The following is a 17,404-nucleotide window of genomic DNA, read 5'->3' as shown; positions in this document are numbered from 1 at the left end:
AAGGGGGCTATGCCCTCATCAGCAGTATTGTTGATATTGTTCAATTGTTTAGCTGTGCCCAATTCTGTGTGACCCCATTTGGGGTTTTCTTGGCAAAGATATTTCAATGGCTTGCCATTTCATTTTTCAGTTCATTTTACAGAGGAATAAACTGAGGCAAACAGGGTTAAATGATTTGCCCAGTGTCACACAAAGCTACTAAATGTCTGAGACTAAAGTTAAATTGAGGTTTCTAGACTCCTGACCCTGAGCTCTAGGTACTATATACTTAGCTGTTAGTAAAGTGATTTATATACAGACATACACATGTGCATATATGTATTAATATTTATATATTAATTCTCATAGCAACTCTATGAGTTATATAACATAATTATCCTTTTTTAAAATAGATGACGAAACTAAATTTTAGAGAAGTTAAATACCTTCCTGGGGGTCATGTAACCTATATCATTAAGCACTGAAGTGTATAATTTATAATTCAGATGTAATTCTTCCTGCATCTAAATTCAGAATTCTGTCCATGACACCTTCCTGTCCATACTTATAAAGTAAGGGATCTCAAGATCATTTCCTCTCTTACCATTCTAGTTTCCCCATTTAGACTAGATAATATTTAAGATTCTTGGCAATTCTCAAAACTTCTATGATGCCCTGTAATATAAGGTGGGTTGAAATAATCCTGATAGATTCTGGGAGGACAGAGTAAAAATAATAAACTCAATAGAGATAGGAAATACCTAACTAGACAGTCTTTACAAGGTGAAATTCTATCCCATAAAAAACTAAATCTCGACATTCACCTCTTTGAAAGCTTACTTCCAGGTATTACTCCAAGTTCATGGGGATTAAGAGAAGCTCATAGGATTTTACACAGTGTCTACTCTAACACATTCATTTTATACACAAAGAGCTTACAGTGAACTGATTTGCTCAAAGTCACACAAGGAGTTAGTGACAGAAATGAGACTCCAGATTTTTCTGCTGTACTATGCTTCCTCTCCTAAAGTTTGCTTGTAAACCTTTTTCTTTTTCCTTTGTGGCTGCTTCTAAATCATTTCACTTTGTCTCAGGGAATGAAATGGAAGCACTGCTATTCATATAGCCTGAGTCTCAGTTTCTTTTTCTGTAAAATAAGACTGCATTTGCTGCCTCATATGGCTTAATAAGGTAATCTATGTAGAATATCTTTTGTCACTCTAAAATGCTACATAAAATGACAGCTAATATTATTCTTTGAATGTACAAGTTTATTTTTTCTGATTAAGTGTAGTTTTTCTATCTCCTAGTCCTCTAATAGTTGAACTGTAAGAAAGAAATAAAAGGAAGGAAGAAAGAGGAAGACAACAGAAGGAAGGAAGGAAGGAAGGAAGGAAGGAATTCTAAATTCTTACATTCTTACATGTCCAAAAAGATATGTCTTTAATGCATTAAAGCCCATCATCTCTCTTTGGAAATGGGTAACATGGTTCATCTTCACAGAAATCAAAATTTGTTATTTCACTGTTTAGATTTTTGCAGTCTTTCAAAGTTTTTTATAATGTTGCCATTGTACAAACTGCTTTCTTAGTTCTGCTCATTTCATTCTTCATTAGTTTATAGAGGGAACAAGGCAGGTGGTGGGGATGATTTGACTTTTCTCCATAGGAGTTATTTCCCCAACTATGAGGGCTGGGCTAGGCTGGAAGCAGGGCTGACTGGGGGTGGGGAGTGGGATACTGCCTCTTCTAGATGTCCTATGCCTCTGCCTGTTGATAGCAGTTGCTCAGCAGTTGTTTCTGGTGGTCATAAGAAAGATGGAATTCCCTCTCCACAACAATTTCTCCTCTTTGTGATGGCTGTGGGGACTGGGATGGAAGCATATTGATGTTTGAGGGGTAGTATTATTCTCAATGCTCTTAAATTCACGATTCTGGACTATGTCCATCAAGATCCAAGGCAAACAGAATGTTCAAGATGGAGATGGTAAGGTCTGAATTGTTTACAATTTGCTGGCTCCTATCTCTCACTTCTTGCTACTTTTAACTAGGCTGGCTTTTCTACTCTGTAAGAGGTAGCTGGTTGGCAGGAAATTTCAACAATGGGAATTTACATACTGCTGAAATCACAAGTACAGATCTATCTCCAAAAAGAATTATTAGTCATTATTCCTCCATTAAAGTTCTATTTTGATGCCTCATTGTAGTGTGTAGCTGAATCCAAGTTCTTGAAAGTTATATCCATGGAATAGAAGCTGTATTACACCTGTCTATTTGGAAAGTCCCAGCAAAATATCATGTTTCTGTCCTACAAGAAACAAACCAGCTAAATGCAGGCTCATCATCAGAAGGCTGACCACCAGGTACCATAACTCACAAAACAGTCTATTTCAAGGGAAACAATCTTTATTGTCTCTGTACTGACAAACTCAATGAAATATTTGAAGAAGCCTCCTCACATTCCCCCCCCTCTCTCCTATTCTGGAACTAGTCCCAGGAAATTACTCTGACCTCCTACAATTCCTCACAAATAAGAAAATAGTAGGTAAGTAGTAGTGGTGGTGATGGTAGTGGTGGAGGGCAGCTATGTGGTGCAATGCCCAAGTCCTAAAGTCAGGAGAACTTGAGTTGAAATCCAACCTCACGAGTTGTGAGACTCAGGACAAGTCACTTAATCCTATTTTCCCAGTTTCTTCAGCTGCAAAATGAGCTGGAAAAGGAAATGGCAAATCACTCCAGTATCTTTGCCAAGAGAACCCCAAAAGGGGGTGGTAGAGCACTGGACACAACTGAAACAACTCAACAAAGTGAACATTTACATAGCATTTTCAAGTCTACAAAGCACTTTACATCTGGTATATAATTTGAGTCTCACAGCAACTTGAAGTAGATACTGCAGTTATTATTCTCTCTATTTTATAGTTGAGGAAAATAAGGACCCCAAAATAAATGACCTGTTCATGATGATAAACCTAGAGTTAGAGGTGGAATCTGAAGCCATGTCTTCCCTATGTTATGATGTTGCAAGGTAAGTTTTTAGAAGTGGATGGAACATTATATGCTATCAACATTCATAAAATATCAGGGGATTATATATCATTATCATCTAATAATTCAATTTGCAGATGAAAGAGGCAAGTTTAACTTAGAGAGATGTCCTCCTATCCTGGGAGCTAGAGCAGCCAAGACTCTGTGATCTCTAATGGTTTGCTGTGTAAGAGGCATCTCTCTCTAGTTAAGATAGTGAACTCCTTGAGAGCATGTATTCTCCTCTTGTGTTCCTTCCTGCTCTCAAGCCCCAAAATACACCCAACAAACAGGAAAGAATATAGTAGGCATTCATAAATGATGAATAATTAAATTATACAATAAGATTTATGAAAACATTCACCCATTCCTTGACCTAGTGAACTACTAGAACTTTATCTTTAAAACAGTTATAGACATGAAAAAGAAATTTATTTATAAAACATATCTTCATCAATTCTATTTGTGAGAGCAAAAGATATCAATACATATTCGATGTCCATAGATTTCAGAATAACTGACCCAATCATGGCAGATTAATATAAAAGAAGATTATAACACATAAAAAGATTTATAATCACATGGATTATCTTTGTTCTTAAAAATATTTTTATTTTTAATTTATTTTCCCCCACTAAATAGTATGTCATTTTTCTAATGACATGTAAAGATAATTTTCAACATTTACTTTTATAAGATTTTGATTTACTATTTCTTTCTTCTTCCCTCTTTGTTCCCCCCCAGATGGCAAACAATTTGGTATTAGTTATACATGTACAATTATATTAGACACATATCCACATTAATCAAACTATGAAGAAAGAATCAGAACAAAAGGAAAAAAATCATAAGAAAAAAACAACAACAAAAGTGAAAATAGTATGTTTCAGTCTACATTCAGACTCCATAATTCTTTCTCTGAATGCAGATAGCATTTTCTATTGAGTCTTTAGGCATTATCTTATATCATTGTATTAATGTAATATCTTTTTTAATGTAGGCACTGGAAATGATGAGCATTAAATGACAACTAAAAAAAGAAATAGATTTTATTTGGTCAGAAAAAAATTTGTCATCCTTAATAGAAGTTACCTTTGCATTAGCTGTTATACAGATCATTGGCTCATGAGAATGAAGATAACAATTTGTTTTTAACAAGAAAAAATGTGATGAAAAAAAAAAAAACATGGGTTGTAATTAAAGTTTTTGAATCCTGAATTATTTAAGCAAGTAATTGAAGACCATGAATGGAAAACAGGACAGACACCAACACTGACTACTACCAATATAAATTAATTAACACAAGGAGACAAAAAGAGCCCCCCAAATACCTTAGTTAGCAAACATCTGATTTAGCTGTGAGATAAAGATAGAGGGTTGCCAAAAGCAAGATGAAGTTGGAATATAATCTTGCTTGTAAAATTAAACCAAGTAGACACACCTGTCAGATTGGATAAGATGACAGGAACAAATAATGATGAATGTTGGAGGGGATGTGGACTATGCCCAAAAAGTTATCAAAATGTGCATGCCCTTTGACCCAGCAGTACTACTACTGGGCTTATATCCCAAAGAAATACTAAAGAGCGGAAAGAGACCTGTATGTGCCAAAATGTTTGTGGCAGCTCTTTTTGTTGTAGCTAGAAACTGGAAGATGAATGATGTCCATCAGTTGGAGAATGGTTGGGTAAATTATGGTATATGAAGGTTATGGAATATTATTGCTCTGTAAGAAATGACCAGCAGGAGGAATACAGAGAGGCCTGGAGAGACTTACATCAACTGATGCTGAGTGAAATGAGCAGAACCAGAAGATCACTGTACACTTCAACAACAACACTGTATGAGGATGTATTCTGATGGAAGTGGAAATCTTCAACATAAAGAAGAGCCAACTCACTTCCAGTTGATCAATGATGGACAGAGGTAGCTACACCCAGAGAAGAAACACTGGGAAGTGAATGTAAATTGTTAGCACTAATATCTGTCTGCCCAGGTTACATGTACCTTCGGAATCTAATGCTTATTGTAAAACAAGAAAATGGTATTTACACACATGTATTGTATCTAGGTTATATTGTAACACATGTAAAATGTATGGGACTGCCTGTCATCGGGGGGAGGGAGTAAAAGGAGGGGGGGATAATTTGGAAAAATGAATACAAGGGATAATATTATAAAAAATATATAATAAAAAAAATTAAACCAAGTAGGATGATGGATGATTACAAGTAGTATAACACTATTTTGTTTCATAAAACAAAGAAATAAGAGATGGTAAAAATCAGTGTTAAAAAAGTGGCAATATAAACAAATAAAATAAAAAGAGCATTCAGGAATATAAAAAGGAAATAAGAGAAATAGAAAAGACTTGCAAAAATATTTGTAACAAACTCTTCTCTATCAAGGACAGAAGAATCACCACATTGATCCTAAAATCAGTCTCTAGAATGCTTCTAGGAAAGGCAGAAAAGGCACAATAGAGGAAAAGATGGATAAAGCAGCTACATGAGACTAAATATAGATAGAAGAGATCCATGTTAAAGGTGATACAATTCTGAGGTTATTGAGCAACCAATTTACAAAACATATGAAGGAGGGGAAGATACCAAAGGCATGGGAAAAATCTCCAACTTTGATGACTGAAAACATTAATAGTTTACATATCTATATAGCTATTCTTCAAACTTTTATGAAATCATTATGAGTCATCTATACATGAATCAAGGTCATCCTTAATTAGGTTATTACAAGGGAATAAGTAGATTTTCACAACTGACATTTAACAATGAACCACATCTTTACTATTTCACAATTAACTGAAAGATTTAGATGCTACAAAATCAAATTGGGTTTATTGTTTGATGATTATGAATAAGTGCTTGATTTGGTGTGTCACATTACAATGTTCTTTTGCCATAAGGTGATTCACAAGAATTCATTGAGATTATTAAAGACTCTTTAGAAGGTGTAACAACAGAAATAATACTGTTTAATGACATTCTGATAATAAACATCATGCAAAGTATAAAGCAAGGTGATTTAGGCTTGCCAAATTTACTGCCATGATCAAGGATAGTCATAGCAGAATTTGGTTGGAGGAGGGATTCCCTGCGGATGACATTGTATTGTTTTTATCAATTCCCAGGAAGTTGGCAGACCTTGTAGAAGAGATCTGTTATTACTTAAAAGAGATAGTTTTTTCTATCCACACAGAAAAGACCAAATGGATGAAAAAGGTCTGTAATCTAGATTTCAACATCCATCCTATAGAGTCTCCTAGAAGTATGTATATCTAGGTTAGATAGTATAGATGGACAATGAAATGGATTCAGAGTTAAAAATGAAGAGGAAAGTGTGTTGAGTTGCTGTTTGGAAACTGTAAATCTCTTTTACTAATCCCAATATCCCCACTTAAACAAAGTCTCATCTTTTCAATTGTAAAAATTTACTAGTGTGGCAAGACGTGGAACATTGTCGCCTCTAAAGAACAATAACAACAAAATAAATATTACATAGAGGGCAGTGGAAAAGTACATAAAAATATTAGCAGGCTATAATATTAAGCCAATGAGAAACCAAAGAACAGCAGGAATAAAGTATATAATTAAGAAATTGTATGATGAAAAGAGAAGATGGTCTTGTTCAGTGCAATAAGTGAGAAATGTCAGATGGACAGTCAAAAGACTCTAATGAAACCTTCTCAATGTCAGAATAATAAGAAGACCCCAACAAAAGGTGATGGATCCCCCATTATAAAGTTTTTAGGAGAACATTGACAAGATCATATAGGATGATCATATATGGGTCATAATTTGCATGATCTTGAATGATTGTATTTATCATATATCAGTGAGAGCTAAGACTCATCTGAATGCTTGATTAATAAACAAGGAATATAATATTAAGATTTCAAAGAAAAACTGAAAGACATGTACAAACTGATATAGAAGAAAAACTTAGTAAACATAAAATATAAAGAAAGGATGAAAAAGATTAGAAAAAATTTACTTTGGATACTAGTATATTACATTCAATATACACATCTTTTGGGGGTATAGAAAAGTAAACAATGGAAATTATAGATATAGGCAATTATTTACAACCTCTTAATTTTTAAACTTTTTTGTTGCTTTCAACTTTCATGTTTATTTTCTTTTCTTATGCATTTGTTCATATATTTGAATAGAAATCAAAATTATATATTTACATATGAATATATAAAAACACAAAATAGTACTAATTAATCATTAGAAATAGAAGAGAAAGCATGCATTCTCCATCACCAGTAGCAGCTTTGTGAAAAAAAAGAGATTCATCCAATTCATTCTGAACCTTGCCCACACTTATTTCTGCTCCACCCTTGGTAATATTACATATGTTCATCAGGGGGTTAAATTAAACTCCTAACCATCCTATCCCCCTCCTCCTGCCATCAACCTCCTCAGATTAAAAACTAGCTTAGATTGCAATTAAGTCATCTGGCAAGCCAGGGGCTTAGAAAGTGATTAACATCTCCACATTTAGAAGGACCAATTGAGGGAAAAGAGAAAAGGATGCAAGCTCTAATAAACTGTCATGAAACAGTCCCAGCCCTGTTGCCCAACTGGAGATAATGCTGAGTTATTTGTAATTAGCAACACAATTTTTATGAAAGCTACTCTCTCTAGGATTTGTGCACTGTCACCATCAAATACAGTGGGGATTTGGGTAACAGACCATCTTTTAATCACTGGAGTACTTCACATTTAGTAATTCCAGCCCTAATTTTTGCTATCCCCTGCTGGGCTTTACTTGAAAGTTTAATTTCGTTGAGATCCCCTTTAAAAAATCATCTCTGCTTAATGCTTCCCAGATTTCCATGTAATATACATACAGGCAGAAAATAGGTCTGTTCTATCAGGCTGATGCACTGGTGTGAAGGGAAAAAAGAGGGGGGAAGGGTTGGAATAGGAAAATAGGAGTGTCAGAGGTCACAGGCAGATAAAACCTAAACTGAGCAAATGTAATAAATGAAGCCTGTACTTTTAAGACCTATTCTCCTCTAACTTCTTTTGGAATCATCTCTTTAACTGAAACTTGGCTCTGCCTGCAAACACCGGATCCTTAGCAGCCTGCTGCAGAGAAGATCATTCAAGGTGGATATAGTCTTTTGCTTTGCCAATTTCAGAATATTCCTCTACCATTATTCCATCGCAAATTCTTCTCTTGTGTTCTATGCAATCTGACCTCTGGGTCATGATCATCTGCCAAATGAGTTTAATGTAGCTGACTCAGGGTCTTCATTTTCCCCCTATCCCTTACCATTACTGTTAGGTGCAGCAGTATTCATTCTGATGACTCTATAGACAAACAGACTTCTCAATTTCTCAACCTCCGTAAGGTGATATTCTTCTCTATTCCGCATAAAGAATACATTGGCCTACTCAAGATTTTAGACCTTACTATCTCTGCGGGATGTATGATCCCCAGAACTTTAAAGTCTCTTATCCTTCCTCATTTCCTTACTAACACTGAATACCTATCACATAATAGATCTTTAATAAATGCTAGTTAATTGATCCAAATTGCTTCAACATGCACTTGAGTCCACCAGTTCTCTACTTAGTATTGGATGGCATATTTCATCAGAATCCCCTTGGTAATTTTGTTGATCAGAGTTCCCAGATATTTTAAAGTTGTTTATCTTTAAAATATTGTTGTTTTTATATAAATTGTTCTTCTGGTTCTGCTTACTTCACTTTGCATTAGTTCATAAAAGTCTTCCCAAGTTTTTCTAAAACTACTCCTTTCATCATTTCTTATAATATTATAATATTCTATTAGTTATATATGCTATAATTTTTCCAGACATTTTCTAATTAATGGGTGCTTCCTCAGTTTCTAATCCTTGGCCACCAGGAAAAGAGCTTCTATAAATATTGTTTATATATGTGGGCCTTTTTCTTCTTTCTTTTATATCTTTGGCATAAAGACCTAATAGCAATGTTGCTTTCCAGAATAGCTGGATCAGTTTACAGCTCAACCAGAGTTTTATTAAAGTACCATATCTGTTTGTTTTTTCACATAAACTACAGTCTAATTATATTACCCCTCCCCCATATTATACTTGTAAAATTAATTCTATAACCCAAATGTAAGTACTTAAATTTATTGCTATTAGATTTCACCTCATTAGATTCAACTTGATGTTCTACCCTTGTAGGATCTTTTTGAATACTGACTTCTCACCCAATATGTTATAGTAGTTCTGATTTCCACTTTTTGTTCCATGTATATTGTCCCCAGAATTTTCACAAAACACTTTTTCATTGTGTTTTGATCACCTGGATTAGGGAGTCTATCATTCTATAGCTAAACTTATGAGATTAGTCTGTGCATGGATTTAAGGGTTGCTCAAAGTCCTCTAACCAGAGTTAGAGATTCATTCTGTGGTCAGGTTAGTGGTAACTTAAAACAGCCAGCTTTTCCAATAGCATGGAATAGAAAAACAAACCTAAAACATCCAGTGATAGAGTTAAAACAGGGATGCAATGATATTAGTCCAGTAATGCTATTAGTTCAATAATCCCCTACTGACCTGAGTTATTGCAGCTTCCAAAGCTGTTTCATTTATAGCTGGGAGTATGTTATGTGTCAGAGAAATCTGATTCATTCCCTATCTAGTAAGCATGTCCTGAGGACTTCATTTCCTATACTGCTAGATCCTAGAAATCTAAAGTCCTTGAGAAGGGAAAGGACTAAGTGTTCATATAGTGCCTTCTATATTCCAGGCACTCTATTAAGTTATATTTTTGTTTGTTTTACAAATATGACTTCATTTTATCCTCACCTCAACTATGGAGGGTAGATGCTATTATCTCCACTTTACAATTGGGATAACTAACATAAAACAGAGATTCAATGACTTACAGAGAGTCACACATCAATTAAGTATCTCAAGCCATATTTAGACTTAAATATTCCTGACTTCAAGTATAGTGCTCTATCCACTACCTTACCAGCAGCATCATTGAAAAGATTTTTTTGAACTATATTTTTTCCAAAGGGCTGCATATGAGACATCAGTGTGTTGATTTCACCAGGTGAGGATTGTAGATCAAGGAGTTAAGTTTTTTAAAAGCATGGAAGATCAGCAAATTTGAGGCAAACAGAAGCAAGATGCAGAATTGGGCAGAGAGAGAAAAGTTAACCATTTAGAGTAGTGGTCATGGCATTCCTGAGCCCTTCTGAATAGCCTGGATCATGATTACAGAATTGAGATGAGACCTTTCAGGCATTCTCCAAATTACCCAAAGGGATAAGTTCCTCCCCAAAGCAGATGGAACCCCACTCTAAGCATCTACCACTGGGACTCTGACTTTTGAAGAGATACTCTTCTTTTGCCCCCTGCTATGCTGGTGAATCAGAAGGATTAAAGAGGGATTAGATTTAAGCTCTACTGGGCCCATTGGAAATTTGATCCATTTATGAATGGGTACAGAAAATGTTTTTACTACTCAATTCTCTTTCTTGTTATTTGCATTGGTTCTGGACTTATATTTTAGATATTGCTATTGGATTTCTATACTTTTTCTATAGTCTAGAAATAGAATAAATGATTGCATGAGGGCTCTAGCCTTAAATTGAATAGTTATTAGATGCCAAATGGTCATGATGAATCTAGGAGTAGTTATGGGGTGCTATCCATAGTACTGTGAGAAATGATAGATGATGAAGAAGAGAATCTGAATGGACATGTACTATTCATGTTAATATTTAACCATACACATTTTTATCAAATTGTTTTAGAGTTTGTGTATGTATGTGTGCGTGCCATCTCCCTAACTATATTTTAAGTTCTTTGAAGTGAGGCATTTTGTTTCTTCCTCATGAGTTTTCTATAGCACTGAACACATAATAATTAATACTTTAAAAATCACAAAATTTCTGAAGGCACCAAAGAGTTCAAATTCAATCTAGAAAAATAGAATATTAGAATTAGACAGAATCCCAGAAATCAACTAGTTTAATACAAATCATGAATTTCATCTTACAATAGCTTCAACAAATGGACATTCAGCCAAGTATTCTATATCAAAGCAATCCTTTGCATTTTTTGGACAGCTGGAATTGTTGGAAGTTTTTCTATATGTTCAGCCATATTTACCTCTCTGTATTTGCCACTCTAACTGCTAGGTGGCGCTCAATAGATAGAATTCTGGACCTAGAGTCTAGAACATGAGTTCAAATCCAGCTTCGGACACTCATTAGCTAAATAAATCCTTGACAAGTCATTTAATCCTATTTCCCCCCATTTTCTCATCTGTAAAATGAGCTGAAGAAGGAAATGGCAAACTACTCCAGTATTTTTGCCAAGAAAAATAGGGTCATGAAGAGTCAAACATGGCTGAAAATAACTGAAAAAACAAAACAAAACAAAAAAACAACAAAAACCACCTGTCACACATTGCTTCTAGTTCTTCCTTCTGAAGCTAATCAGTACCAATAAAATCCCCTCCTCTGTATGACAGCTCTTATAATTCTTGAAGAGAGATGGTGCCAAAACTAGGAGTTTTTGTAACTGGGGCAAATGCCACAAACTTTACCTGGGGAAAGTGGCAGGAAAAAAAATCATCTCTTTTGACTATCCCTCTTGGGGCAACACTGCCTGATGGGATTAAATAAAGACCACAGAACTCATGAGACAACTCCTAAAAGATGTCCAAGGAAGTAGGGCATTTAGTAGCTTCCTATTTTAACTAATTTTGTATGGTAACTAGGTGCTCAGCTCAATTGGAGGTAGGGTTGACATGTTTTTTGTTAAAGCAGATAAACTGATGCTTTTAAGGAAGGGCTACAAGACAGTTTAAAGCCAAATTCTGCACCATAGTCCCATACCCCACCATGGAGTTTGTTTGTTTGTTTTTGCTGAGGCAGTTGGGGTTAGGTGACTTACCCAGGGTCACACAGCTAGGAAATGTTAAGTATCTGAGGCCAGATTTGAACTCATGTCCTCCTGACTTCTGGGCATGCTCTATTCACTGCATCACTAGCTGCAGCCTATAGGGGTTTATTTTACCATTGGAAGGAATATTAGGATTCATATTGTCCAACTCCTTCATTTTACCAGAAAGAAAACTGTCACAGAGGAAGACATTACATTTTTAGCCTATTTTTTGCAGCCCAACAGAGATGGAAGAGACTTTGGAAAATACTTCATTCATCCTTCTCATGATACAAAGGAAGAGGCCCAAAGTTAATGTCAGAGCAGGGCATAGAATCCAGTTTTCCTGGAAGTCCTTTAAGATCATCAGACTTTGAAGGGCAGTGATCTTAGGCCTCAATTAATTGGCACAAACAGTTCTGCAGGGAAGAGTCCCACTTGGTTCTTCATTATATACTCTGACCCTAAGGTCAACTACTACTTCCATTGCCCATATTTGGCTTCTCAGGAAAATTTGAGTGGGTCAGAAAGGAAAAGCTTCAGGGGAGAGCAAACCCTAGTAATAGTTCAAGAAAATGAAACTAAAAAGAGAAATAATGGAAAATTCCATTTGACTTGGAGAAAAAAAGACGGTTGAAAAATACTTCATCCCATATTGAATCCCTTCTCCCAAATACATCTCCCCTATTTATCCATCCCTATGCATTTAAATTTCTTTCTTTTTTCTTTTTTTATTAAAGCATTTTCAGAATATATGTATGGATAATTTTTCAACATTAATCTTTGCAAAACCTTGTGTTCTAAATTTCTTCCCTTTCCCCCACCTCCTCCCCTAGATGGCAAGTAATCCAATATATGTTAAACATGGTAGAAATATATGTTAAATCCAATATATGCATACATATTTATACAATTATCTTGCTACACAAGAAAAGTAAAATCAAACAGGAAATAAAAATGAGATAAAAAAACAAAATGCAAGCAAACAACAACAAGAAGAGTGAAAATGCTTAATAGTACACCCACAATCATGGGAATCCAATAGTTAGACAATAATGAACCACATTCAGTTCCTACAATCCTGTATCTGGATGTAGGTGGCTCTCTTCATCACATACATTGGAACTGGTCTGAATTATTTCATTGCTGAAACCCATCAGAATTGCTCATTGTATAATCTTGTTATTGTCTTGTACAATGATCTCCTAGTTCTGCTGATTTCACTAAGCATCAGTTCGTTTAAGTCTCTGCAGGCCTTTTTGAATTCATTCTACTGATTTTACAGAAAATAACATTCCATAACATTTATATGCTACAATTTATTCATCCATTCTCCAATTGATGGGCATCCATTCAATTTCCAGTTTTTGGCCATTACAAAAAGGGCTGCCACAAACATTTTTTGCAGATCCCTTTCCCTCCATTAAGAGCTCTTTGGGATATAGGCCTAGTAGAAACATTGTTGGATAAAAGGGCATGCACAGTTTGATTACTTTTTGGGCATAATTCCAGATTGTTTTCCAGAATGGTTGGATTCGTTCACCACTCCACCAACAATGCATCAATGTCCCAGTTTTCCCACAGCCCCTCTAACATTCTTCATTTTCTTTTTCTGTCATCTTAGCCAATATGAGAGGTGTGAAGTTATCCCTCTGCATTTTGAAGAGAGAAAAGAAAAAGGAGTAATAAAGGAAAACAGTTTGACATTAGAGAATAGTTGGGCTTCCAAAAGAAATTATTAGATCAGCTTCCAAAGTGTTTAGAGGTATCTGATAAGTTCTTAATAGTACACCCACAATCATGGGAATCCAATAGTTAGACAATAAATATTTATTATATGCCAAATACTGTTCTGAGTCCTGGGAAAAGAATTGAAAGTCAGTTCCTGCCCTCAAGGAGATTACAACCCCAGAGTCAAATGATCTGGGTTTAAGTCAGTTTGACTTTTTTCTAGCTTTGTTCTTAGATAAATCAATTAACTTCCTTGAACTTAGGTTTCTTCATTTGTTAAATGAAAATAGGAATACCTTTTTACCTACTTACATTTCTGAAAATCAAATCAGATAATGTAGACAAAATGCTTTTTAACTGTGAAGTACTATATAGATTTGGGATACAGTCATTATTATATATCTCATGTGACTATATTTTGGGTCTTATATAAAATCATAAATACGATGACAAATATAAACGTCGATATCACTACAAATGAATTTTCAGGAAGGTACCAAGTTCATTAGACATAATCTACTACTGATATTGGACTGTGCATGCATAGGAAAACAATCACGTCAGTTGGGAAGTTAGGGATTGATTTGGATCTGTATAGGTTGTAGGAACATCTACCCAAATACTATGATTACATAGAACAATATAGTGAAAGGAGAAAAACTCTCTAATGAAGTTAAGCATATTGGGAAACTATATTAATATCTTTCCTTTTTAAAGATAAAAAGGGAGTAGATCATGTATTAGAGGTAACCCAAATGACCTCTCTCAACAATCCCTTCCAAACAACTTTCAAATAGTAACTCTAATCAATTTTTGTAGTGGCAAAAACAATGTAAGATCAGAGTGAAGCATTTTTCTGGGCTAAGAAAAATTGAGAAGTTGGCAGGAGAAATTTATGATTCTAGGGGCTCTCTCCAAATTCACAAATGTGGCAACAACAGTGGACACAGCTGCAGCTTTGATGGCTCTCAACAAAGCAATGGTAAAGGGGTTAGAGAGTTGGTCAAAAAGAGATTACAGTGGACCCTTTGCTGGCATTGAATACAATTTACAATGACTGACAACTCTATTGTCTACACACAGTATATTGTCTATATACAGTATCAGGATTCAAAGGAACACTGGAAATTGTCATAGGATTGAGAGCTTTGGAGCAAATTCCAAGGCAAAGATAAATACAAATATTTAAGGTAGCAAGGACTAGGATTAAGAGCAAGTGTAGACCAGGAGAGCAGTGACTGCCCAGGATCTCACCTCAAAAAACCCCCAACACTTGCAGATCCCCAAAGTTAGTTCTGAAAACAGCAGCATGAAAAAACCTGAAGCTTGGGACAGGGCCTTCCCAATCCCCACAATGAGCAGAGTCCAACTTTGACATAAAGTTCAAATTCAAGGAATAGGCTGGGAAAATGAGAAAACAATGAAAAAGAAGTTAACCATTAGCTGCTATGGTGGTAAGGAAGACCAAGAAATAAATTCATAAGACAACAATGTGAAACCAGTTACAAACAAAGCCTTAAAGAAAAATGCTAATTGGACCCAGACCCAGCAAGAATTTCTGGAAGTGCTAACGAAAGAGATAAGTATAGAAGAAAGAAAATTGGGAAGAAATGAGTGATGCATGAAAATTGTAAAAAGCTTAGTAAATTAATAGTTTAGCAAAAGAATACTGAAGTAAAACAATACTGAAGAAAATAATACTTTATAAAACAGAATTGATAAAAAGAGACATAAAAATTCACTGAATAAAAGAACTTTACAAGCAGAATAGGCCAAATGGAAAAGAGGCACAAAACCTCAGTAAAGAAAACAATTACTTAGAAATTAGAATTGGGCAAGGAAAAGCTAATGACTCAACGAAACATAAAGAAATAAAAGAAAAAAGAAAAAAATGTGAAATATCTCATTGGAAAAACATTGACCTGGAAAGTAAAGGAGAAATAATTTAAAAATTATATGATTATCAAAAATCCATGACCAAATAAAGAATCTAGACATTACATTTCAATAAATTATCAAGGAAAACTACCATGATATCTTAGATCCAGAGGATAAAATAGAAGTCAAAAGAATTCACTGCTCCCCTGAAAGAGATCCTAAGGAAGATGATACATGTAATCCCTATGAATTTCTGTCTTTATCAGGGCAATTTAAAGGGATTTACATAGACAGAAGGCATACATATGAGTTGATTATATTGTAATGATGTCCAAAAAAATGAAGTTTGAAAGAAGGATACACTTGGAAGAAGGGGGAAAGAGACAGAAAATGGGGAAAAAGAAAAGAAAGTTAAAATACCGAGTAAATAAAAAAATACAAAAACGTACTCTTTCCCTCTCCCTCTTCCTCTCCTTTCTCTCTCTCCCTTTCCCCCTTCACTACCTAAATAGAAAATTCATTATCACTGATGGCCTGTCCTTGCCAATGTTTCTCCTTCTTTCAGTTACTTCTAACTAAACCAATATCCCAATGCAATACATAGATACGTGGCAGCAAGAATCCAGTTTACTTCCTTAACAAATTGGGAAAATATTTTTAAAAACAAAGGTTCTGACAAAGGTCTCATTTCCAAAATATATAGAGAACTGACCATAATTTATAAGAAACCAAACCATTCTCCAATTGATAAATGGTCAAGGGATATGAACAGACAATTCTCAGAGGAAGAAATTGAAACTATATCCACTCACATGAAAGAGTGTTCCAAATCACTACTGATCAGAGAAATGCAAATTAAGACCACTCTGAGATACCACTACACACCTGTCAGATTGGCTAAGATGACAGGAACAAATAATGACAAATGTTGGAGGGGATGTGGGGAAATTGGGACACTAATACATTGCTGGTGGAGTTGTGAAAGAATCCAGCCATTCTGGAGAGCAATCTGGAATTATGCCCAAAAAGTTATCAAACTGTGCATACCCTTTGACCCAGCAGCGCTACTACTGGGATTATATCCCAAAGAAATACTAAAGAGCGGAAAGAGACATATATGTGCCAAAATGTTTGTGGCAGCTCTTTTTGTTGTAGCTAGAAACTGGAAGATGAATGGATGTCCATCAGTTGGAGAATGGTTGGGTAAATTGTGGTATATGAAAGTTATGGAATATTATTGCTCAGTAAGAAATGACCAGCAGGAGGAATACAGAGAGGGTTGGAGAGACTTAAATCAACTGATGCTGAGTGAAATGAGCAGAACCAGAAGATCACTGTATACTTCAACAACGATACTGTATGAGGATGTATTCTGATGGAAGTGGAAATCTTCAACATAAAGAAGATCCAACTCACTTCCAGTTGATCAATGATGGACAGAGGTAGATACACCCAGAGAAGAAACACTGGGAGGGGAATGTAAATTGTTAGCACTAATATCTGTCTGCCCAGGTTGCATGTACCTTCGGATTCTAATGTTTATTGTGCAACAAGAAAATGATATTCACACACATGTATTGTACTTAGACTATATTGTAACACATGTAAAATGTATGGTATTGCCTGTCGTCGGGGGGAGGGAATAAGGGAGGGGGGGTAATTTGGAAAAATGAATACAAGGGATAATATTATAAAATATATATATATATATAATAAAAAAAAAATTAAAAAAAAAAAAAAAAGAATCCAGTTTACTTCCTTCTTGTGAAAAGGTTTTCTCAGTCAGGATCAAAGTTTATGGTAGTTATTCTCAACACCTGCTGTTAGCTCTTGAATTTCTCCTCAAGTTATTACCCCTGCTTTA

The 17,404-nt window shown here is 35.1% G+C and overlaps 1 long non-coding RNA gene across 2 annotated transcripts in view; it reads right to left on the bottom strand.

Moving 5' to 3' along the window:
* Nucleotides 1-17,404, bottom strand: part of LOC141555715 (uncharacterized) — a 183,936-nt gene that overhangs the window by 40,144 nt on the left and 126,388 nt on the right. The gene's annotated exons all lie outside the window — the stretch shown is intronic.

Source organism: Sminthopsis crassicaudata, chromosome 2, assembly GCF_048593235.1.
Source record: "Sminthopsis crassicaudata isolate SCR6 chromosome 2, ASM4859323v1, whole genome shotgun sequence".
Lineage (NCBI taxonomy): Eukaryota > Metazoa > Chordata > Mammalia > Dasyuromorphia > Dasyuridae > Sminthopsis > Sminthopsis crassicaudata.
This window is presented reverse-complemented; position numbering and strand designations above follow the sequence as displayed.